General features: G+C 43.1%; 1 protein-coding gene across 1 annotated transcript in view; it reads right to left on the reverse strand.

Annotated features, from left to right (window-relative positions):
• The window catches only part of SLC7A1 (solute carrier family 7 member 1), a 56141-nt gene extending 40451 nt beyond the window's left edge, over positions 1-15690 (reverse strand). The window contains exon 1 of the mRNA XM_083362434.1: positions 14417-15690. The gene's annotated coding sequence lies outside the window, so the exon portion shown is untranslated. The remainder of the gene's footprint in view (positions 1-14416) is intronic.
• Between the last annotated feature and the right edge of the window lie 9539 nt (positions 15691-25229).

Genomic DNA, 25229 nt, shown 5'->3' on the forward strand with positions numbered 1-25229 from the left:
TTCCGTTGGAATGTTTTTGATCACCCACCCCAAATAGCCCAGATTTGGCACCAAGCGACTACTACTAAGGAATTTCAAACCTTGTAAGATGTTATGACAAGTGCCTCAAATTGAATGGCGATTACGTCAAAAAGTAATGTAATGTTGTAGTTTTCTAATGTGTATACTAAAAGTTCTGTATCTGTGCCTGTCATTGATAACCAAATGGAGGTTTATTTCCAAATTGCCCAGATAGATACATAGATAGATACATAGATACGGATATATAGGTATATAAATATATAGGTAAAGGTAAAGGTTCCCCCGCACATGTGTGCTAGTCGTTTCCAACTCTAGGGGCTGGTGCTCATCTCCGTTTCAAAGCCGAAGAGCCAGCAATTGTCCGAGGATGTCTCCGTGGTCATGTGGCCGGCATGACTAGATGCCAAAGGCACTCGGAACGCTGTTACCTTCCCACCGTGGTGGTCCCTATTTTTCTACTTGCATTTTTACTTGCTTTCGAACTGCTAGTTTGGCAGAAGCTGGGACGAGTAACAGGTGCTCACTCTGTTACGCGGCACTCGGGATTCGACCCGCCAAAATACCAACCATCTGATCGACAAGCTCAGCGTCCTAACCCACTGAGCCACCGCGTCCCTTATATAAATATATATAGATATATAAATATAGATAAAAACAATGAAAACATAACCATCCTTCTTGGGAAAAAAGGGCTTCTTGTTTTTATTAGGATGGGACCCAGTTCTTCAGCAGGAAGATTTATGGAAGGTAAGATACAAAAAAGTTGGCAAACACTGTTCTAGCATTTGACAAGCTTTTTTTATGCCCCAAATATCCAAAAGTAGTAACTATGAGGGATTCTTATCTGCCAGCCTTGAAGATTATATACTAATGAATTTTCAGGAAAAAACTAATCCTACAACTTTTCAGTTTCTTCAAACCACATGGTATCATGCTATAACTACAGACTGACTATATCTTTACAAGGTTCAGGAAGGAAGCATTGTCAACACACCCAAACTCTCTACTGAGAGAAACTGTGATTAGTAGCAAGCCAGAACTGAAGGCTATAAAGCTAGAAATACTTTACAAACCGATACACACTGGCCAGCATGAACAAATACTCTAGAAAAATTATATAAAGCAATATACTAAGAAAAACTATTTCTTTGTTCTAAAAAAGACCCACTTTTTAAATGTACAGACACTGTAAAATGCCTTACAGCATGATATCTTAACAAAATTAAACTATAAGAAAAAATTGGCATCATTTTGCAAGTTGAATGTATCTTTCTAATACATGTGGGTTTATGTTCCTAAACTAGAGAGACAGGGAATTCTATTGCAACGAGTAAATTCATTATATCAAGGCTTTTCAACCAGTGGTATGGGTACCACCTGTGGTACATCGGCACCTGGCAGGTGGTACGTGACCATCCTAGAAAAGTGGAAGTGGGGGAGGGGAATGGCAGCACCACACAAGCCTGAGCGAGAGATGGCAGGAGCTGCAGGGCTGTCAGGGCTCAGAGGAAGCGCCAGGATCAGCGCCACTTTCCAGCTGGAGCTCAACACTGATCCTGGCGCTTCTGCTGAGCCCAGAAGAAGCACTGATCAGCTGGAATGTTGCAGCATCTCCAGGGACTTGTGATTTCATGTGAAGTGACCAAAACCTACTGCAACCACCCAGCAGACAGGGGGAATAAAAACCAAACACCCCCCCACCCCAACGCCAATCCTCAACAGAAATGCTCACAACAATGAAAACCTCGGACAGGAGGAAAAGTGCCGCCGGGCGGGCAGGCAGGTGTCTTGCTCGGCCATGGCTCGGCCATGGCTTGGGGGGCACTTTTTTCAGTGCCATTCGAACAGTCACTAAGCGAACTGTTGTAAGTCGAGGAATACTGTACTTCCATCACTTTTTTCCTTTTTTTTTTTTGGTCATCAAGTTTTTGACACCTTGCTAGGTGACTGGTGGTACTTGGATAATGCAATATACTAAAAGTGGTACAATGGGTGAAAAGGTTGAAAAGCCCTGATCTATACTGCTATGATAAAAGAAAAAGTATTTAATTACTTGGCTAATTCCTCACTATTCTGCTCTAGCATTAATCATAAAATCAATCCATGTTTCTTTGCACACTAACTTTAATTAGCAATAACTTTAAATCAATGGACTGTGTTAGACCTCAGACATAAAAAAAGTTCTCTTTTAAAGCTATGGTTAATTAACAACTTATTGATTGCACAGTGATAAGCAAAGCTACTGCTGAAATTTGAATTAAAAAAGAAAAGTGTACAGTGTAAACCTGAAGGACTAAGTTTTTTATTACTTATGACTACCTTCCCAATGTTGGTGTCCAAATATGTAGACTAACACCCAGAATTAACAGAAAAGTTTGCTAGCTACCGAACATTTGGAACTAATGTCCAAATATCAGGCAAGCATCCAAGTTGGAAAAGACTGGCTTAGGAGAACACAGGAAGCTGCGCAGTCATTCACCCAGCTCAAGAGCGTTTACCCAAATTGACAGCAGCTCTCTGTGATTTTAGTCATTCCGGAAAATGACTAGGATTAAGTCTGAAACCATTTTCCATGCAAATGACAATTATAATGAGGTGTGGAATCCAAGAACAAATTTAATATTTATAGTACAACCATCTATAATGAAAAGGGAAACCAGTTAAACTATCCTTGAGATGTAGTTGCCCAATATTTTCATAAAAGCCTTCAGAGATGGAAAACAACTGTAATGAGTAATCTATAGATAGTTCAACAGCCGTACAGATCTTATGATAATGTTTTCCCCTGTATTTGACATATTCTGGTCCTAGATTTAATGCCTTTAGTTCCTAATCATCTTTTTATGTATCTCAGAACTGATACCGTATCTTCCCTCAGTGTTCTTTAACTGTATAACCTGTGCCCATCTATAAACTCTGCAAGGCTCAATAACTTGTCATTATTATATTCTCGGAATTTACCCACTAGTTATTATTTCTTTTACTCCACTCTTCCTGAGATAAAACTGTTCTTTGGCACAACTAAACAAAAACAGCCTAGGCTAGCTTACTCCCTATCCTGAAAACAGTATAGCCTGAACACAACTGTTGATGTTGGCACATCAGCTGTTGATGTTGAAAGCCATGGAATACTATCAGAACTGCTACAGTTCATCTTCTATATCTTTAGTCTTGATATCTATTCCAGTTACAAATTAATAACTATCGTACTTGAATAATTTTCCATACGGTGCTTTGAGAAACTAGTAAGCGTATAAACGTTAAGTTACCATCCCTCTGCAGATTTTAAAGCATTAAACATGTCACTATCTCCACTATAATTGCTCCCTGAAATACAGTACAGAATTCTCAGAAGTTCTGGAAACTCCAAGCGTTTATCTGGAGGACAGGAGATTAGGGAAGACTGCCGACTACTGTCTGCAGCTACAAACACTGAAAGTTCAGAGCAAAGATGATTGTCCAGGTACATAGTATCAGAGTACAAGCTTGACTGGGGTCACATTAAACTAGACAAAAATGTCTAAACAGCGTATTTTGCTTGGTCTACCCTGCATAAGCTTTAGATGAAATCTATTCACTTACTAGTATGATTTCAATATGACACCTCCCTTGATACCCACCAGGCTTCAGGCCTGATCTAGTACTTTTTCTATATTTTTTTTAATGGAAAGGTAGCATGTTTTAGATGCTACTGGGAGTTCGTATTGGGAAATCATTTTCTTAAAGTCAATGGCTGAGTCCCCCAGCTTTGTTTGTAAGTATGCCCGTCTGTCTAGTAAAAAGATAAAAGCAAACCAAACTGGTAGACAGCTTTAGTTAAGGAAACAAGGTGTAGGATCTGCTTTAATATTTATCCGTGATCACATTATCCATACTAGCCATTTTGTGAGAATTCTGTTAAACTTCCAAATCTGTTAAACAAGCTGTTAACCTTTCAAATCTGCTCTACAATCAAAAAAACCCACAGAATTTAATAAAAGGGAATTATGAATTTCTTCCAGTGCAACTGATATTTGTTCGTTAAATTAAACATTTCTATGGAACACTTGATAACTACAAATACCTACCGTCACATCATTAGTTAACATAAAAGGATATCTTCAAATCGGCATATATAAATCCTTAGATAAAAGATATTGGTGAATCTTAAAGCCTCTCACAAAGACAGGCCAAACACCACCTTGGCACCCATTTTTATTTAATATGCTACATTTTGCATACCAGTACAGGTTAAAACTAGTACTTAAAATGGGTGTGGAAATGGACTGGAGGCTACTAAAGTTGATGAAGTATGGACCTGTTATAGTAGAAACCGCTCAGTTGGTAATCTAAATAACCTATTTTGGACCATATGTCTTGCAATATACTACATAGTCTAAACAGGATCCTACCAAAGAACATCACAACTGATATCTGTGCTAAAGCTAATAAAGGGCATGAAGTCACTATATGGCCAGGACAGCACATGGCTGGGATCATTTCCACATATGAGCATAAGGATACAAATTTATAACTACAACTCCATATGCAGTAAAGCAAGTTCACTATATATAGGAGCATTAATGCTACAAATTATAATACACGATAAGAAGATATATCCTGTTTTCTATTTTTTACTTATTAAGAAGGCATACAAGTGATTTCCATAAAGAAAGAAAGCAGTTCTCAAGGGAATGAAGGCATAATGAAAATTAGATAAGTAGAATAGGATAGCAAATTGCAATAGGTTCCATTCATGCAGTTTTATACAGCAAGAACTATTGTGGTGGGAGGACGGTTTTGGACTTGTCAGCGTCCACCTCACTGGTGTGAGAGACCAGTTGGGGTGGGCCTGGCTCAGGATCCCCTTTTTCTCTCTCTGCTCCAGTCAGATGCCTCAGCCGGAGTGAGAGGACGGCTGAGGTTGTCTTTTGGATTTCCATCTCAGGTGAGAGCTGAGATGGCTCTGCAGGTTGAGAGATACGCCCACTGGACTTTTTCTTTTTCCATCTATGTACCATCAACGAGCAATCCTCTGGATATATTTGCAACATCGGCCCTGAGAGACTATTCGAGCGCAATATGATTTATCGTTATTCCGAAGCGGACTTGTATGCCCTTAGGGCGGTTCCTGCCTCATGGGCGCGACCTGTCGCCTGTTTCCATACTCCCCTTAATGACGGGTCCAAGCTTTGGGACTCCGAGAGGTGGTTGGGCTTGGACAGGGGCCTCGAGTTAAGACGCGCTAAGAGGCCCCTGATAAGATTCTTAGCCGGTTATTTTAAGAGGTTAGGGAGGGGGAGGATGGGGAGGGTGGGGAAGGAATCCGTAACCGGCACTCAGTCTGGACCTGTTAGAGGTCCCGACGGGACGGGGTCGGGGGAGGTGGCTGCTGGCGCTGGGAATGTGGGGGTGGGGCATCGAATCCCCACGGCGATAGGGTATGGCAGCAGGTGTTTGCGCGGAGGGCCATATCAACATCTGGGATCGCGCCCCCGCTATCTCCGAGCGGTGGCGCGCTCCGACCCTCCGGTTAGCACCCTCCTACCCGGGGATGAGGGTGATCAGGCCCCTGAGCTCAGGTTGGTCTATTTTAACGCTAGATCCGTAGTTAACAAAGCTCCCCTCATCCGTGACTTGATCGAGGAGGAATGTGCGGATCTAGCGTGCATCACGGAAACTTGGTTGGGTTCGGAGGGAGGGGTGCCTCTCACCGAGTTATGCCCGCCAGGTTTCCGGGTGCTGCACCAGCCACGGGCTCAGGGCAGGGGTGGTGGGGTGGCAGTGGTTATTCGGGAGACTTTGTGTCCTCGGGAGGCCACCATTGTCCAGATGGCCGGGAGTGAATCCCTCCTCTTGAGATGTGGTCCTCGGGTTCAGCTGGGCTTGTTGCTCACATACCTGGCGCCCAGCTGTGTGGCAACAGCCCTGCCTGAGCTGCTCGACACCCTCTCAGGGTTGGCGGTGGAGTTCCCCAGGCTTATAGTCCTGGGTGACTTCAACCTGCCATCACTGGGGGGGTCGTCGGAGTTAGCTCGGGAGTTCATGGCTTCCATGACAGCCATGGGCCTGACCCAGGTTATTGAGGGCCCTACTCACGAGGGGGATCATACTCTCGACCTGGTGTTCCTGTCTGGACAATGGTTGGATGATCTGGGAGGGGGTTCTCCGTCCATCACCCCTCTGTCATGGTCAGATCATCACCTCCTGAGGCTGGTTTTCCGTCATGCCATCCCCCGCCGCTGGGCGGCGGAACCGACCAGGTGGTTCCGCCCCAGGCGCCTAATGGACCCGGACCGGTTCCAGAGGGCGCTTGGGCCGATACCTATCACCCTTACCCACAGCCCAGTCGATGCTCTGGTGGAGGCCTGGGAAACGGCTGCCACCAGGGCACTCGACTGTGTTGTACCCATGCGACCTCTGACTCGGCGCAGATCCCGTTGGGCTCCATGGTTTTCTGTGGAGCTCCGGGAGATGAAGCGTCGGAGACGAGGTCTAGAGAGCGGTTGGAGATTCAGCCGATCCGAATCCGACCGATTGCAGTTAAGAACCTTCATAAGGTCTTATCTTGCGGCGATAAGGACAGCGAAGTCTAACTACTTTGCCGCCCTTATCGCGTCCGCAGATAATCGCCCGGCCGCCCTGTTTAGGGTGACTCGCTCCCTCCTTAACCAGGAGGTGAGGGAGGATCCCTTGCAGGGACGAGCCGAGGAGTTTAGTCATCATCTGACGGACAAAATCGCTCGGATCCGGACCGGCTTGGACTCTGACTGGGCAGAGTCTGATGTGGAGGAATCAGGCGGTCTTGAGCACGTTATCTGGACTGAGTTCGACCCTGTTTCCCCTGATGATGTGGACAGGATCATGGGGAGACTGAGCTCCACCACCTGTTTGTTGGATCCGTGCCCCTCCTGGCTAGCTTATGCGGCTCGGGAGGGAACACGAGGCTGGTTCCATGCAGTAATAACTGCTTCTTTGAAGGAGGGTGTCTTCCCTGCCGCCTTGAAGGAGGCGGTGGTGAGACCCCTCCTCAAGAAGCCTGCTTTGGACCCGGCTGTTTTAAACAACTATCGTCCAGTCTCCAACCTTCGCTTCCTGGCGAAGGTTGTTGAGAGTGTGGTGGCGCATCAGCTCCCTCTGTTCCTGGAGGAAACTGATTATCTGGACCCGTACCAATCGGGCTTCAGGCCTGGACACAGCACGGAGACGGCATTGGTCGCGCTGGTGAATGATCTCTGGAGGGCTAGGGACAGGGGTTGCTCCTCTGTCCTGGTCCTATTAGATCTCTCAGCGGCTTTCGATACCATCGACCATGGTATCCTGCTGCGGCGTCTCAGGGGGCTGGGAGTGGGAGGCACCGTTTTACGGTGGTTCTCCTCCTACCTCCAGGGCCGCTCGCAGTCGGTGTTGACAGGAGGGCAGAGATCCGCCCCGAGGTCTCTCATTTGTGGAGTCCCTCAGGGGTCGGTTCTCTCGCCCCTCCTGTTCAACATCTACATGAAGCCGCTGGGCGAGATCATTCGTGGTTTTGGGGTGGGGTATCACCAGTACGCTGATGATACCCAACTTTTTCTTTCCACCCCAAACCAACCCAGTGATGCCCTCTCCGTGATGTCCCGGTGCCTGGAGGCGGTTCAGGTCTGGATGGGGAGAAACAGGCTTCGTCTCAATCCCGCCAAGACTGAGTGGCTGTGCATATCGGCGTCTCGGGTTAACCAAGTTATTCCACCTCTAACGATGGGGGCTGAGGTGTTACCCCCCGTTGATAGGGCTCGCAACTTGGGCGTCCTCCTGGATTCACGGCTCAATTTTGAAGATCACATAGGAGCCGTGACCAGGGGGGCTTTTGCACAGGTTCGCCTGGTGCGCCAGTTGCGTCCCTATCTGGACCGAGACGCCCTACGCACAGTCACTCATGCGCTTGTGACCTCCCGTTTGGACTACTGCAACGCTCTCTACATGGGGCTGCCCTTGAAGACCACTCGGAGGCTTCAACTGGTGCAGAATGCGGCCGCGCGAGTTGTAATGGGGGTTTCCCGATACTCCCATGTAACACCTCTACTCCGCGAGCTGCATTGGCTTCCGGTTGCCCTCCGGGTGAAATTCAAGGTGCTGGTTATCACCTATAAAGCCCTACATGGCCTGGGTCCGGGTTATTTGAGGGAACACCTGCTGCCGGCATCAAACGCCCTTCGCCCAGTGCGCTCCCACAGGGAGGGTCTGCTCAGGGTTCCGCCGGTGAGAGATTGCCGGCGGGTGACACCCAGGGATAGGGCCTTCTCAGTGGGAGCGCCTGCCCTCTGGAACCAGCTGCCGGTAGAGCTGAGGACTGCTCCCGACCTCCGATCATTCCGCCGGGGCCTGAAGACCTGGCTCTTTGAGCTCTCGGGCCCAGGCTGAGGAGAAAATTTTAACTGGGGTTTTAATCTACAGGGTGAATTTAATGCTTTTTAAATTGGTTTTAACTTTTGTATGTTTCGATTTTAATTCCCTGTAAACCGCCCTGAGTCCTCAGGGAAAGGGCGGTATACAAATGCAAATATTAAATTAAATTATTAAATTAATTAATTATGTATTGAAAAAGTCACTTCCATAAAGTGCTAAGAAGCTAATTACAAAGAAAATGAAAACTAAAACTTCAATTTATCTTGTCACAGTTCATTCTGTCCAAACAGAAAGGGAATTTTTTATACTGGAATATTGAAAGTGTGACTGTATGTCATAACAGCTCTTCAGGACCAGCTTTAGGCAAAGGCCCTGGCCTAGGGCATCAAAGCGTAGGAAGCAGCAATGCTGTTTCTCCTACCAAATCATTCTAAAAATTCTAATGTAGGTGCATGCTTGTGTCTGCATATTGCCATAGTATCACCCTATTTTTCTGTTTTATTTTTTTTTACTTTTCTTCTGACACCTTCTACCTGAGAACAGATCCATATTAAATCCAAATAAATGAAAGTCTGATTATTCCTCTGTAGAGTGCATATATTTTTCAACAGTAACAACAGGAAGTTCACCTTTAGATATGATCACTAAAACTCAGTATTTATTTATTTATTATTAGAATTTTATACCGCCCTTCTCCCAAAGGACTCAGGGCGGTGTACAGGGCAATAAATATCAAAATACGAAATAACAAAAGTTAAAAACATTAAATAATTATGCCTGATGTAGTACATTGGTTAAAATCCATGTTAAAACCCCAAACCCCAAACCCATCAGACCAGGCCGGCTTGTTCAAATAAATAAGTTTTTAGATCACGTCGGAAGGAGCGAAGGTCGGGGGCCATCCGGAGCTCAGCCGGTAAGCGGTTCCACAGGTCTGGCGCGCCCACAGAGAATGCTCTCCCCCTGGGGGTCACCAGTCGACATTCTCTGATCGGTGGCAACCTGAGGAGGCCCTCTCTGTGGGAGCGCACTGGACGGAGGGAGGTTGACGCCGGCAGCAGGTGTTGCCGTAGGTAATCCGGGCCCATGCCATGTAGGGCTTTATAGGTCATCACCAGCACCTTGAATCTCACCTGGAGGGCAACTGGAAGCCAATGCAGCTCACGGAGCAGAGGTGTAACATGGGAGTATCGGGAGACCCCCCAACACAACTCGCGCGGCTGTATTCTGCACCAGCTGAAGCCTCCGAGTGGTCCTCAAGGGCAGCCCCATGTAGCATTGCAGTAGTCTAAATGAGAGGTCACGAGCGCATGAGTGACTGTATGCAAGGCATCCCGGTCCAGATAGGGCCACAACTGGCGCACTAGGCGAACCTGGGCGAAGGCCCCCCCTAGTCACAGCTCCTATTTGATCTTCTAAGGAGAGCTGTGAATCTAGGAGGACCCCCAAGTTGCGAGCCCTATCTACGGGGGGTAATAACTCACCCCCCATAGTAAGAGGTGGAATAATCTGAATTTCCCGAGATGCCGGCACGCACAGCCACTCAGTCTTGTCAGGGTTGAGCCGAAGCCTGTTCCTCCCCATCCAGACCTGAACCGCCTCCAGGCAACGGGACATCACGTCAAGGGCATCACTGGGGTGGTTTGGGGTTGAAATGAAAAGCTGGGTATCATCAGCATACTGATGATGCCCAACTCCAAAACCACGAATGATCTCACCCAGAGGCTTCATATAGATGTTGAACAGGAGAGGTGAGAGGACCGACCCCTGAGGATCTCCACAAATGAGAGGCCTCAAGGTCGACCTCTTCCCCCCTGCCAACACCGACTGCGAATGTCCCAGAAGGTAGGAGGAGAACCACTGAAAAACAGTGCCTCCCACTCCCAACCCCCTGAGACGCCGCAGCAAGATACCATGGTCGATGGTATCAAAAGCCGCTGAGAGGTCTAACAGGACTAGGACAAAGGAACAACCCCTGTCCCGAGCCCGCCAGAGATCATTCACCAGCGCGACCAATGCCGTCTCCATGCTGTACCTGGGCCTGAAACCCGATTGGTACGGGTCCAGATAATCAGCTTCCTCCAGGAACAAAGGGAGCTGATGCGCCACCACGCTCTCAACAACCTTCGCGAGAAAGCGAAGGTTGGAGACCGGACGAAAGTTGTTTAATACAGCTGGGTCCAGGGCAGGCTTCTTAAGGAGGGGTCTCACCACCGCCTCCTTCAAGGCGGCGGGAAAACTACCCTCACTCAAGGAAACAGTTATCACTGCCTGGAGCCAGCCTCATGTCCCATCCCGAGCCGCATAAACCAGCCAGGAGGGGCACGGGTCCAACAAACACGTGGTGGAGCTCAGCTTCCCCATGATCCTGTCCACGTCTTCAGGAGTCACAGGATCGAACTCCTCCCAGATAACATCAACAAGACTGCCCATGTCCTCATCGTCATACTCTGCCCAGTCGGAGTCCAAACCGGTCCGGATCCGAGCAATTTTCTCCAACAGATGTTGACTAAACTCCTCGGCACGACCCTGCAAGGGCTCCTCCCTCACCTCCTGATTAAGGAGGGAGCAGGTCACCCTAAACAGGGCGGCCGGGCGATTATCTGCAGACGCGATGAGGGTAGCAAAGTAGTTAGACCTTGCCGTCCTCATCGCCGCAAGATAAGATCTCGTAAAAGACCTTAGTCGCAATCGGTCGGATTCAGACCGGCTGGATCTCCAACAGCTCTCTAGGCCCCGTCTCCGATGCTTCATCTCCTGGAGCTCCATAGAAAACCATGGAGCCCACTGGGATCTGCACCGGGTCAGAGGCCACATGGGTACAACTCGGTCGAGTGCCTCCATGGCTGCCTTTTCCCAGGCTTCCACTAGAGCATCGGCCGAGCTGTGAGCGAAGGAGGCAGGTGGGGATCCAAGCACTGCCTGGAACCGCTCAGGGTCCATTAAGCACCTAGGGCGGAACCATCTCGTTGGTTCAACAACCCCACGGCGGGGAGTGGCAAAACGGAAGACCATTGCAGCAATTTTGCATCATAATCTATGCTTTATATGAATCTTGGAGATCAATGAGATTGCAGTGAAAACCACAATGTACATTAATTCCATAAATGAGAAAAAGCATGCATTAGTCCTAACAATGGACAAAATACTTCAAAAGGCAAGCTTAAACAAAGCTGAGCGCTTATTTTCAGATAATTACACCATAATTATAAAACCATAATTGCAGAAGTAAAAGCATCAAAGTCTGCATTCATTTGTACTAGTTCACACGTGTTACTTTCATTCTTTATTTATTTAACCTTACTTATATTTTTATTTCCTTCAGTTTCAGAATCAAATAAAGTCAATCAAGGAATAGCAAAACTTTAATGTCAGTTCATTTCACTGGCAGGGTTCAGACATGGTAGTATATATAACCTGTTGTTAACTGTTTGCGTTGCACATTTCTATCTTCCTATCATACATTAAAAAAAGATTTTAAAGTCCTAAAAATAGATTGCAGGCTGTTGTGCGCAAATCAGACAAATCATGACTTCTAAGGGAGCCAAAACAGCAAACCAAACTACTTTCAACTAACAATGTGTGCAATGTTTGGATTTGTGCAAAATAAATTGTTTGTGGTTAACCAGAAAAGCTTACTAACAGTTTGCAGTTGAATTACCCACTTGATTTGATTTTATATAGCTTACAGACTGCTCCAATCATAAGTGGTATATAGTTCCCTCACCATAACTCAGGTTACTTCTAGTTCCCTGATTCTTCTACACCCAGAGAAGAGGATTACTTAGAAATACACTCTGCCAATCTTCAAAGATAAGAGTCAGGGTGGTGCAGCTGTTTCAACATGACACTCCTCTGGCATACCCTCTCTTCTACCTTTTTTTTCTTCCACCACACCCTCCACCCAAGGGGAACAGGGAGTGAGTGAAACAAAACCTTTCCTGTCCTATAACTTTAATAGCGTCAACCTTCAGAGAATTTTAATTTCCTCTCCCCATTACACAAAAAATAATGAATTATTACCCAATCATCCATCCTGGACAAAACTGAGAAAGACTGGACAGTCTACAACCAGCTAAGTACTCACACATGGTTCTTTAAAGATCAGTCCCCACAAGGGTGGAAACATGTTTTCATGTCCAAATGTGGTTCACATAGGCAAAATCAGTGGAGGGTCACCAGGACAATGATCACTGTTGAAATTCGTAGTTGCAGGACACCTAACATCAGTCCTTGGTATCTCATGTCGAATGACAATTCTCTTCTGATTTTTTAAAAAGCTGGGTGAAGCTTTAGGGCTTACCTGAGGGTTTCAATCCATTGCATGCCACAAAATGGTAGGTAACCACTATATTAAAATACAGCAGCATGAAAAGTCTCATGGACTTTTGTACATGGTAGCTGTAGCAAGACTGCTATAGGCACAAAGATGGAAAGATTCTGAAATACCCACAATGGAGGAACCGTTAATAAACATCATAGTATTTGCAAAATGTAAAATTAACTTCTTGAATGTAGAGAAGACAACAAGTAAATTTATTAGTGACTGGATATCCTTTATGGACTTTTTACTGAAAATGGAAAAAAATGAACTGGTGACAGACATTTCATGAGTAAAAAGGATAATACTGGAGGGGAATTATCATGTAACCTTAAAAGAGGGAAGATAGATGACAATCATTTATAACTGTATAAAGATCATTAACAGAATCTTTATCTTTATCTATTCTTTCTTCTCTTTTGTTTACTTTTTCTGTTTATTCATTTGTTCTGTATTTTTATTTATTCTTTTTCTTTAAATCTGCATAGGTTTTTTTATCATACAAACTCATTTAATAAAAATTAAATTCAACTCAGCAGTATGGTCAGAAAAGATGGGAGCATAAGCTGTTCACCCTCATCTTAAGAAAAAGACAGGGTAGCATTTTTCATGATAGTTACTGTAGGTGTTTATGTTGGCAGCTATTTAAAGAGTGATGGGGAGCAGGGAGACAATCTCTTTATACTATAACAATATAACTTCCAGGGCAAACTTAAGCAAAGGAGTCATCCTCACTCCTTTCAAAGTCAAAATTTTCACTGCAGGAGACACTGAAACCAGTTTTGGAACTTTACGTGTAATTTGCCTAGAAAATATATACAGTTTTAGAGCGATTGTTTTTGTGTCCTGTTCATAGATCACAAGAAGAAGGAAGAGAAAAAAAAACCGATTCATAAAACAACCATTAACGATATACTGAGCAACCACCCAATATTCTTTCCATAGATTACTAAAGCAAACACATGTTTCGTGGCCATAAATAAACGCAGAACCATCTTATCTCCTTCGTAGTTTACAACTGCATCAGGGGGAATATCCCGAACCGAAACCCACCCAAGTCAAATTAAGTGTGTAACCGTTGGATTTTAAGTGATGAGTCACTTTAAAGAATCGTCGCCCCACCGCCCCACCGCCATTGCACGATCCGAAAAAAGGACCATTTAAGGAAGGACTTGTGTCATCCACGATCTGAGCCTGGAAAGGGTCGCCTGGAAAGCGCCCCAGGAAGGTCGGCAGGAGAGAAAAACGGAAAGGCGATCCAATCCGCTCGCCAGCCCGCGCGTCCTCCGATCTACCTAGGCAGGGCGCATGCTTCCGCCCTCCTCCACATCGCCTATCGCTATAAACATTGCATCATGCACCACGCTGCTTGCAAAATGGACTCCCGAGCCTGGCAATGTGGCTGGGCGCCGAAGCACACGTCGATCGGTCCAACCGCTCGGGGAAATTCGTCCGGAGCCACGGCTGAAGAGTATCCGTCTAAAGACCCCGGCTGACGGGAGAAAGCGGAGCGGTCGGAACGTTGTCGCGGCTTTCTCTGTAGCCTGGTCTGCCTGACCCCCCCACCCCACCCCACCCCACTCCCGGCGATCTCTCTCTCTCATTCAGGGCATCTCAGCAAGGCTTGAAAGCCATCCGGCTCAGGAGAAGGTAGAGGAGAAAGGAAGGACAGAGCAAGGAAACCTGGCCGGGGCGTCATCGGCTACTTACCTAGCTCGTATCCAGGGATGTTTCTACTACAGCCGGTGTAGAAAAGAAGAGAGGGGAAAAAAGGGACACTGAAGATGACCCGGAGCTGGGAAACGAAGCGGGACCTGCCGCGCGCTGAGCTCAGTTGTGGCAGCGCCGAAAAGCTCTCGCAGCAGGCGCCCTCGGCGTTGCGCTCTTACAACCGCTCCCCCGCGGGTACTCGTAGTGTGACTCCTCCTCTCACTCCGGACTGTAGTGAATGAAGGAAGGGGAGGGAAATTATAATAGCAACAAAAAGCAGCCTGGGGGTTGAGGAGGGCGGAGAGAAGAAGAAGAAGAAAAAAAAAAGGCAAGAGAAGGAACGGTTGCTCGTAACAACCGCTCGGTTGCGTCCTCCCTCTTTCTCCACCTCCGGCTGGTTCATCGCGGGGAAAGACAAAAGCGCCGAGCGATATTTGAGAAAGAAAAAAGAAAAAAAAAGGAGGCGCGTGCCGGAGTACCCCCAACGGCCGACTCGTGGCCCTGAAGGCGCCTCGGCGGCTACAAACCCCGGGTGGGAACCGACACGCGCGACGGGCTTTCCGCCGCCAGCGTTCCCGCTTAAAGGTGCGGCTGTGGGCAAGGCGAGGAGACCGCCCAGCGGCGTTGGGGCCTCCTTCCTCACACCCGCCAGTTCTTGTCTCTTGTAAGCGCGGTGGAAGCCGCTTCAAAGCCGAGCGCCTTTTCTTATTCTCTGGCGTCGTAATTTGGAGAGCTTCCGATGAGGCCGGAGAGTCCCTGATGAGAAAGAATAGCTGGAGGGATGGAAAACAGCGTAGCCTTCTTCATTTGTTTTGGACTTCAACTCCCATGATCCCCGCCGAGGAAAAGGCAGGATTCGGTGACGCCGATATCTACACTTGTCCCCTAAACCTTGAATGGCTTATCCATTCGTTTGGGCGAGGGAAATTTATTTCAAATATATTCTGATATGCTGTATTTGATGTCTCCAAACTGGAGGACACTCCTAAATTTTTTTTTTTAAAAAAAATCTTTTATACGACTCTTCAGTAACTACGATTGCGCATTTCACCAACCTACGTCTACCTAAGTTAGGGTTTATTGAATGACTTAGTTACCTGGGATCACGGAAACAAACCCCGCAGATTGCGTAGGGTCCGCCCCCATCTTCTGTTAGAGGCCTTTTTAAGAATTCCGACAACGGATAAGGCAAGTCGTAATAAAATAAAAATCCGGGGGAAAAATGGCAAATTAATAAAGGCAACAAATTAATGCAATAATCTATAATGAACACTTTTCGCGAGGGAAAACCTTTTAGGGTCAATGGGACATATTTCCAGATGCACGTGTAATGCAGAAACAAGAACGTGTAAAACAGGAACAAAACTCTTTAATGTAAAAGTTGAGTTTCAGTGGAGTGGGCTGTGTAGAGCACAAAACATTTCTATTAATGTCTGAATCTGACATAAAGATTCAGGTGACACTTGAAAGATGAAAAAAATATTTTGAGTGCTACAAGAGTCTGTTATTGGGTTTTCCCCTGTACTGTATACAGCTGTTGTGTTTTTCCTGGTAGTGCTTCAGTCCAAAGAGCTATTTCCAACTAGAGCTGTGGTGCATTCTGAATGTAAACATGGTTAAACTGTATGGATTTTTTGCCACTTACAGATGGCAAAAGTTAGAATAACTTTCTTAGCCTCTTTTAAGTGCTATTTTTAAAAAAAAACAAACCTGCCATGTTGCTTGAATCCTGCTGCAGTCGGGCTGGCAAGGAAATGCTTGGTAATCCTCTGTCTGGCTTGCATCACTTACTGAGCAGTGAAGAATGCAGTGAGGGCTTTCACAGCTAAGAACTATATGGTCATTTAGCAGCAACTGTGTTAATGTAGATGCATTCATTACAACTGCCCATGCAGAATAGTCCCATAAAAAAACATATGTGCCACTATCTACAAAGAATATTATTTAACTTGGAATCATAGGCATTCTATAATTATGATTATCATAAGTGTATTAGCCACCCAACTCCAATGGACTTTGGGAGGGGGGAGAGAGATGTGGAAGATTTTTTTTTAAAAAAACATCAGTTGAAATAACTATCAGGATGTTTGGAAGATAATAAAAATTTTGTGATAAAATATTAAATGTTAATTCAGCAGAATATTTTAGCAAAGGCAATCTTCCATATATTTTCGAAAAATAAGAATTGCAGTTGATGGAATAATAATGCAAAATGGATAAGGTGGAATAATAATGCAAAATGGATAAGGTTGTGACACATGGATGGGCCAAATTTTTCTGGGTTTTGCTGGCAGAAATTTATTTTTAACCACATCAAACCTATTTTATGACATGTGACCCATTTTGGGCTGTTTCTTATTCACTGGTAGAAAATCATGTCACCAATTATTAACAACTGATCAGAGAGGAACAATTTCTTGGTGAGACAAGTAGCTATATAAACGTGCTAAATGAATACAATAAATTTGCAGGTTTGTAGACCTCAGGTGATTCACCCCGTTTTATTTATATTTTGAGGTTGGTATTTTGTTCTTATAAAGCAGTTTCTGTATGAATTTGCTATTCAGCCTTAGCTTGGCTGGAAGAGCTTTGAAAAAGAAGATGAACCTTACAGAGCTTCAGTCTCACTTATATACCAATTTCATAATTATCATTTGTAAATTTACATATAATTTATCCTTCAAAAGAATCCTGGATGCTGGGCTACTAAGAATACTTTTGGTTATCTTTATCTGCAAAAGTCTTATCAGAAATGTGGACAGTAGCAACGAGAGGGAAAGATGGCTTGCTTATTAATATCCAGATCCTCCAGCATGGAAAGTTCTTCTCGGAGAATTCTATGTGATATCTATATTAGAGTATTTTTGATATCAGAATAAAATTGCTCTATTCTCCTGAAATTTTAAAAGATGCTATCTTCCTGTGGTTTGTATATTTCATTTCTACTGGATTTTTAAATTTCATGTTAATTTCATTAGATGCTAAAACTACAAAACATGTAGTTTGATGTGTGTAAGTGTTGAATTTAATTCTAGATTTGTGTTTTCGTGTTTGTAGAATCATAGTCAAAGGGCTGAGCGCTTCCAGAGAAGAACTGTATTTCCAATCACTCTGTCGTACCCAGAGGTAGCCAACTTTTTGTTCACAAAAACAAAAAGTGCACGTGCCCCATAACTTGTATTAGAAACTGTACACCTGACACTTTAATCTATAGAAAGCTATAACAGGCAAGACATTGTGGGCTACAAGGTGTGCATTTCTAGGTATCTGATTGGCTGGCACTTTGGGGAAAACTTAGCAGTTCCTTGGTGTGTGTGTTTGTGTGTGTGTGTGTGTGTATAAATAATAGGCATACCTATTGTTAGGCAAAATGGGACTTTTCAGAGAACATCAAAGTTGGGGAAGTTCCTTATTAAAGGAGATGGAATGCTGAGGTCATCAGGCTGATTGAGATTGGGGTTAGGGTTTTTCTAAGTTGCCATTCCCTTGTAAGCTGCCCTTGGACTTTACTATTTACTGGTGAGGAGGCTTCTATTTTTTGCCTTAGATGAGATTTAGAGGGGATTTGTTGTGGGGGGGGCAGCAGAAGGGTTAATTTGGGTCTAATAGGATTAGGCAAAAATATGAAGATTTGAGCTTGAGGTCAAAAATTTGACCATGGTCATGTTGTAAGCATGGGGGGAGAAGAGGAAAGGGTGCAGTCTCCATTCTGTTTATTAGATTTATTTTCTCCACTATAATTAAACTTATATGATGCCCAACTCTCAACAACTCTAAGCAGCTAACAGGCAGATAGACATCAAATTATGCAGCAAAAATAAAGTAGAACAAAAACAACATATCAAAAAAGAATTCCTAACCAATAAAATTAGAACCAGGTTATTACAGTCATTTTTCTTTGAGAAGTAATGAAAAATAAGAGATTGGTGGCTGTTACTCATTGGAAAATTTGAATGTGTTTTTTCCAAACAGTATAGAACTTCCACATTTCATTAAACAATAACTTCAAGCTAAGTTCAAACTTTGCAGTCCTTGATGCACCAAGGACTCCACAGTTCAATCCTGAGCTATCTATTCTCTTCAATTGTAACTTCAAACATAATGGCTGCAATTTGAGTATTGTTTTCATTGTTGCTTATACCTATGTCAGATGGAGATGATAAAGAGGATGTAGTTTGGTATGTTTGGGACGGGCAGAACAAGGACAATAGCAACTGCCTAAACATCTGCATTAAAAAGAAGCAGTAACAAATATTTTATAAGATACTGTTTATCTTCTCTTCTGCAGATGCAGCCTCTTTCACATACAAAATACCTATTTCTAACTGATACAGCTATCCCACAGTGCAGCTAAAATTCAATTTGTTTTCCCTTCTCAACAGTGCTCTTTCATGCGTCAGTAATAACCTTGATCCTGGCTTTACCAAACACCAAATGTTTTAAACATTTAAGGAATGATATAAATGACTAAAAAAAGGGAAATTGTGGATAGAAAATAAAACATCAGTAAATACACAGAAAATTTTAAATTGTTGTAAAATTTACCATTTATTATTTCACTGATAAATTAATGGAATATATAAAATTAAAACCCTTGTATCGACTTGAAAAACAGTAATGACAGAACTCTAAGCTGTAATATTTATAACCATTTATAATTTCACACCATTTATCATTATCTAAAATAATCTTTTGAAAAGGAAACACAAAAAATATTAAAAACAATCAGTGAAAGTAATATTAAATTGTAAAAATCCCTCCCACCATACCCAGGTGGTGATTACATCAAATTATTTGTAAACATTTAAAATACCTCTGATTATTACCTTTACATGAAATATTTCTTCCTTAATACCATACTCTAGTAGTCTAAGCCAATGTTTCTCCACCTTGGAAATTTTAAGATGTGTGGGATTAAACTCCCAGAATTCTCTGGCCAGTAAGCTGGAGAATCATAAATTACCCGGTTTGATATAGTAGTTAAGATGCTGGCCTAAAACCAGGAGATTCTAAGTTCTAGTCCCACCATAGGCATGAAAGCCAGCTGATGCCATTGTGCCAGTGATTCTCTTTCACAATGCAACCCACCTCACCAGGTTGTTGTTGTGGTGAAAGTAGGAGGAAAAACTATTATGTATGTTCACTGCACTGAGTTATTTATAAAAAATAATAAATATCAAAACGTAATAAAGTTTCATGAAACTAGTTTGCTGTGATTAGAGTTCATTCATATATCTATTCAAATGTAACATTACAAAAAAGTAATTGATATGAACAGATTACCACTTCTGAATTACGTATATTATCCTGCAACTCCAAGGGATATAAAAATGTAAGCTGTGCAGATAAAAGTGAAATATCACAAGGCTAACAGAATAAACTAGTGCTGAAATAAGCAATTTATGTTGGGTGAAAAGTGTGTTCAATGTTTAGAATTATTGCTTCAACTGTTCACAAGTCTGAAATAGATGCCATGGCACCAGAATATTCAAGTCCTCAACTCTACATAATCTCCTACATACTGTCCATTATGGAAATGTCTCCAGGAGGTTAGATTTAGTCTTCCAGTGGTCAGAGCTTCAGCATCTAGTAGTCATTTCAGTGGGGCCAATGGCTCAGAAGCAAGCAGAGTAGTCCTGAACAGGATGAGCATGTTCTAAAGGCAATACCAAAATTTAGCAGGGCCAGTAGCAACAAGTGGCATCATCCAAGTTCTATAAGTTGAAAGAAAACAGTTTAATCTGTCAATTTCTTCTCTTAGTCAGGCATACAGCAAGTTCAAGGGCAGAAGTCAAATGGATAGGGCCTTGACAGAGCGCCTATTAATTCAGTATATCTAATTAAAAGAATTAGGGAAAGCAAGTTCAGACTTAGTTACAAAAAATAACGAACAATTATTTGCCTTAGCTATAAAATCAGAACAAAGAAACAAAGAAAATTCTCTGGGGAGAAAATCCGTTGTGTGCTCCACCCCAGTCTACAATACATATGTTGACCTGAGGTCCCAGCATCTCTATTTCTGCCACAAGAATATCATATTGTCATCACGATGTTGATCATAGTAGCTGGAGATGACAGAAGTTATTATACAGCATATTTGGAAGGAATCATGTTGAAGCAGGCTGTTTTTTATACACAGGGTTTAAATCAACTCTTAAAAGTGCTCAGCCAGATCTAGTATTTCCTAATACTGTAAAGATAGTTTCCTTCTGTTACTTACGGTAGCTAGCTGTTGAGAGGGACTCCTGGATGAACTTCCACTTAGCATTAAAAAAAAGTGCAACCATCCACTCAAGTTCTGGAAACTCTTTTATTGTAATCTTATATACCGGTAATACACAGACATGGATTCCCAAATTGGGCTTCCACAGCACTGTGAACCATATGCTAAATGAGAATACTTGACATACTGACCTACAAAATTAGCCAACCATATTTTAGATTAGTATATTATGCAAACACATTTTTGTTGATCCCAGCTAAACCCTGCATTCTTCACATGATTAACTGAGTGAACATATACACCTGCACATACTTGTACTGTTGTTTGAGAATAAGTCCTACTAACCCATATTTTGCATACAATTCTTTTTTCTTCCACGGAAATCCTAGCTAGAATCTGCTGTGTGATCTTTTGGCCCTCATTATGAACAAATAAGACCAACCTGGAAAAATTATAGTTGAGTTATCTGCCCTTGTGTTTGAACTCCTACTGTGACTGTAAGCCCCTAACTTTGTTCTGACAATGGCCTCAATCTATTCTTAGGTAGCATACGAAATAACTCTTACTACTTAGAAGAAATTCCTAAGCTTTTCCAAACTATACTTCTAGATGTATGGATTGACACATGCTAAACTATGGTTTGCTTATCCATGATTTGTTGCATAGGACAGGATTCATATAACATGCAAATGGTAAAGAAAATCAGGAGATCTTCTCAAATCCACTCAGTGTGCCACGGTTGCTATGCAAGCTATCCAACATCCAGAAAGAAGCTGACATATCAAGCAGTTATTGCAGAATTAAGCAAATTACAGGGAGGTATAGTTTAGGGCTACCAAAAATAAAAAAAGTTTCCTGTCCATTTAGCTATCAACTTGGGACCATCAGTGATTTCCAATCCTGATTGCACTGGGCACAGAAGCCAGAGAGAGCAAGAGAAGGCACAAGGCAGAAGAGCACATTCTGAGGCCCCAACAGCATTGCCAACATCTGGGCTGCCACTGGGTATTTATACTTAGCTTAGGAAGTTCTGAAAGCTCTCTCACTGGCAAGAATATTTTCACCCACAGTTAAGGCAGCTACAGTTTATCCTTGGGCAAGATACAAATTGAAGACCTGGGTAATCAAAGAGTGTCACCTGGTGGACCCCAGAAGAAGAGCCTTTTTTGCCATGGCACCCAAATTTTGGAGCGTCCTCCTCCATGAGATTAGATTGGCCCTGTCCCTGCTGGCCTTTTGCAAGGTCTTGAAATTGTGCCCGAGCTTGGGGCGCTGGGTATGAAATAAATCCATTTTCCTTGTTGTGTTGGCAGTTGTTTGGATAATGCCCAACAGCCATGTCTTTTTATATTCTATAGTTTCTGTATATGTATTAATTTTATTGTAAACTGCCTAGAATCATGTAAAAGTGAGAAGGGCAGCTATATAAATCAAATGAATAAATAAACAAACCTCTACACTTCAGAATTAAACCCATGGTGAAATAAATTCTAAATGAAGCTGAAATGTTCTGGCAGAAACACCCTAATATCTTGGCTCCATTTGCAGTTATTTAAGACAGACTGGAAATCAGACTGAGTGCCTGGTACCAGCAGAAAGATCCCACTATTTAAGAGAAACAACTTGCTGAGAGGCAGTATGCATAACATATATTGTACAGCAACAAAGAATAATTAGTTTGTATATGGGAATCCTTCTTCTGAGTTATTCTTTGTATTCTGACATAATTTATGCTTTCTTGTCTTTTTCATTCAACAATTTGCTGTGATTGTAAATCAACTCTATGTGCCACCCAACCCTATTTTATCATTTTCATATATGCATCATTTAACACTCTCAGAGAAAAGTACGGTAGTTTTGCATAGCTATTTAGAACAAGTCTCAAAAATAATAATCAAAATCCCCTAATATATTCATTTTTCTCCAATAGGAACTGTAAGCATTTAATTAGTTAATACATCCTAGCAACCTTTTTGACCTGTAGCACAGATGCATACATAACATTATGATCTGCAAAGCTGATATGCCTTTGGTTTTTTTCCTCCTCTCTAAAGCCTATAGTTTTGTTTCAAAGATCCTAAAGGTACGGTCTATCAGGCTAATATAGTCAGTTTATCAGAACTGGAAAATTGCAGGCTATCTTGAAGTATTTATGTTGCTTCATGCATGGAATTTGATGGCGTGGTTTTCCACTGTCTTCCATTTCTCTTGCCTTGTTTTCTCTACTGTGAAATCAGAGATTAATGGAAATAGTAAAACAAATGCTCTATTTTACGAGAGAGTTTTTAAACGCAGTATTCTGGAATTGTGGCTGTCAAGACTGCCACGATGGATTGGACTTTACAAATCAAAACTATATTTCTATAAAGTGGGTTGCCTGTGGAATATTTGGAGTGTTTGTAATACACAAATTAAATTATAGGTAGTGACAGTAGGGTCTCTGGGGATAATTAGATAAGCCAAGATGCCAGCTGCACTATCTTATCAAAGCCCAACCCTTTTGTACACATTTCATTGTTATCCACAAATACAAAAGGAACAGAACTTTGGTTGTAGTCACCCTCTTGACATCTTGAGATTACACAGAGGCTTCCCTTTGTGCCCATGGGACTTTCACCCTTCTTTTCCTACTTGCTGCTCTTCAGGCCCTCAGCAAACATGGCCATTCTCATGGGTGTCTGCAGGGAGGGGTGCAAGTTGTGAATGTGCACTACAAATCATGTCCTCGTGTGCATCAATGCAATGCAAGTACAAACAGGTAGGAGATGCATTGGGAAGCCCTATTGCAGGGGTGTCAAGCTGGCAGCCTGTGGGCTGGACAGGCCACACCCACCCCGGCTCCGCAAAGGCAAGACACATTCCGATATGTCACGATATGTCACATGACACAATCAAGTTTGACACCCGTGCCCTATTGCATCTTTCATCATTTTTGCATCATCACAGTTTCTATGGCCATTCTTGATGCAGGAGGACCCAAAATGCTTCCGTCTACACTCAGTTTCACATAATTTAAAACATTTTTGGTTTTTTTCCCCCATTTACTGTGAAATACCTTCAATTGTTTCGCTGGATCTCCACCCTTCTTAGGAAAATGAAAAGACATAATAAGAAGACCTGCAATGTGATTTAGTTTTTGCTGAAAACTATGATGCCTCCTTGTCTGGAGTATTTTACTGACAAAGGTATCATATACTGGCACAGAAATTCTAACCTGACAACAACCAGCATGTCACCCTTCACATACCTGCCTCCAGGGCTTCTTACTCATAGCATTCCAGCCTCTGTTCTTACCTGCATCTACGCCGTGATGTCAGCACAGGAAGTAATGACTATACCAACGTTGTAAATGACATGCTTGGGTTGAAATGTGTGAGGACAGGTAGTGTGGAATCTGGTTCCAGATGACTTCCTAGTTCAGACCAGCAAGTCACCTGGGAACCCTGACTAGTGACATTTATCCCTTCCTTCTTCACTGTTCAGGTTATAAGTAACCTTCTTTACAGAGCCAACATTCCTTCTTTTACAGAGCCATTTCTTCTTTGTTCTTAATAAACTAATAAGAGATTTTTACTTATTAATAACTTAATTTATTCACAATAACGGTAAATAAAGCTGCTTCCAGTCCTTCAATCTCCTTTCTCTGGTAGAACCCTAATTACTTAGATAATTCCTGCTTTTCTTTTTTTCTAAGGTTTCTTTATTATCTAAGTATTAACCGTTCTGCTTTCACTGTTTAGAAGCCGTGGCACGGCATTTCCCATTCTTGGAATCATCAAGTATTTGTAATTCACAATACCCAATAAGCACCACTGTCATTTTAACCTTAAGGTTTATTCTACCCTGTTCAACTTTGCCCCACCCCAGTAAACTTCTCTTATCTGCAGGCTTTCCAATTATTGTGCCTCTAGAAATCAGAGGTGCTGTTCTTAACGAGCCTCGTGTTGGTGGTTGTGGTTGTTTTATATTATTCTTGGATAACACTAACTAAATCTTGGAGTTTGGTCTTGGTCTTGGATCTGTTTCTGACAGTTCCTATGTGAAGACAGCCATTTCTCTGGAACTAGCTGGAACTAGCTGCCATAGTAAAGTTAATTAGGGTGGTAAGGGTCTTAGAGACATGCAGGCATGAACTGTAACTGGAAGGAATCAGAAATGCTAAAACAGGATCCTCAGAAATTCTAAAGTAAATAAGGGCAAGTAGAATTAGAAAACTTGGGGGAAAATAAGTAAGTACCTAAGTAAATCCAGCCTGGAGAGCAAAGAAGAAATAAAGACTTCTCATATGTGAGAGGTAAAAAGAGTATGTAGGAGACTTCTTTTGTCAGCACTGTGTCCATCCACTGATTCAAATCAGTTGGCATACTTGCCAACATGGATAAAGAATCTGGAAATTTTACCAATGAGAGAATTATCCTGTGGATTTGGTTGAGCCAAAGGGAGGAGGAGCAGATGGGATTCAGAGGGATTATGAAGGAGGAGATCTGAGAAGGATCAAGATGCCAGGAAGAGATGAGGGGGGGGGGGGAAAGCTGCTTGAGACAATGCAGAGACCTGGGCATTTGGCAAGAGAGGAGAGAGAGCTGATTT

Source organism: Vipera ursinii (assembly GCF_947247035.1).
Source record: "Vipera ursinii genome assembly, chromosome: 4".
In the NCBI taxonomy this organism is placed as follows: domain Eukaryota; kingdom Metazoa; phylum Chordata; class Lepidosauria; order Squamata; family Viperidae; genus Vipera; species Vipera ursinii.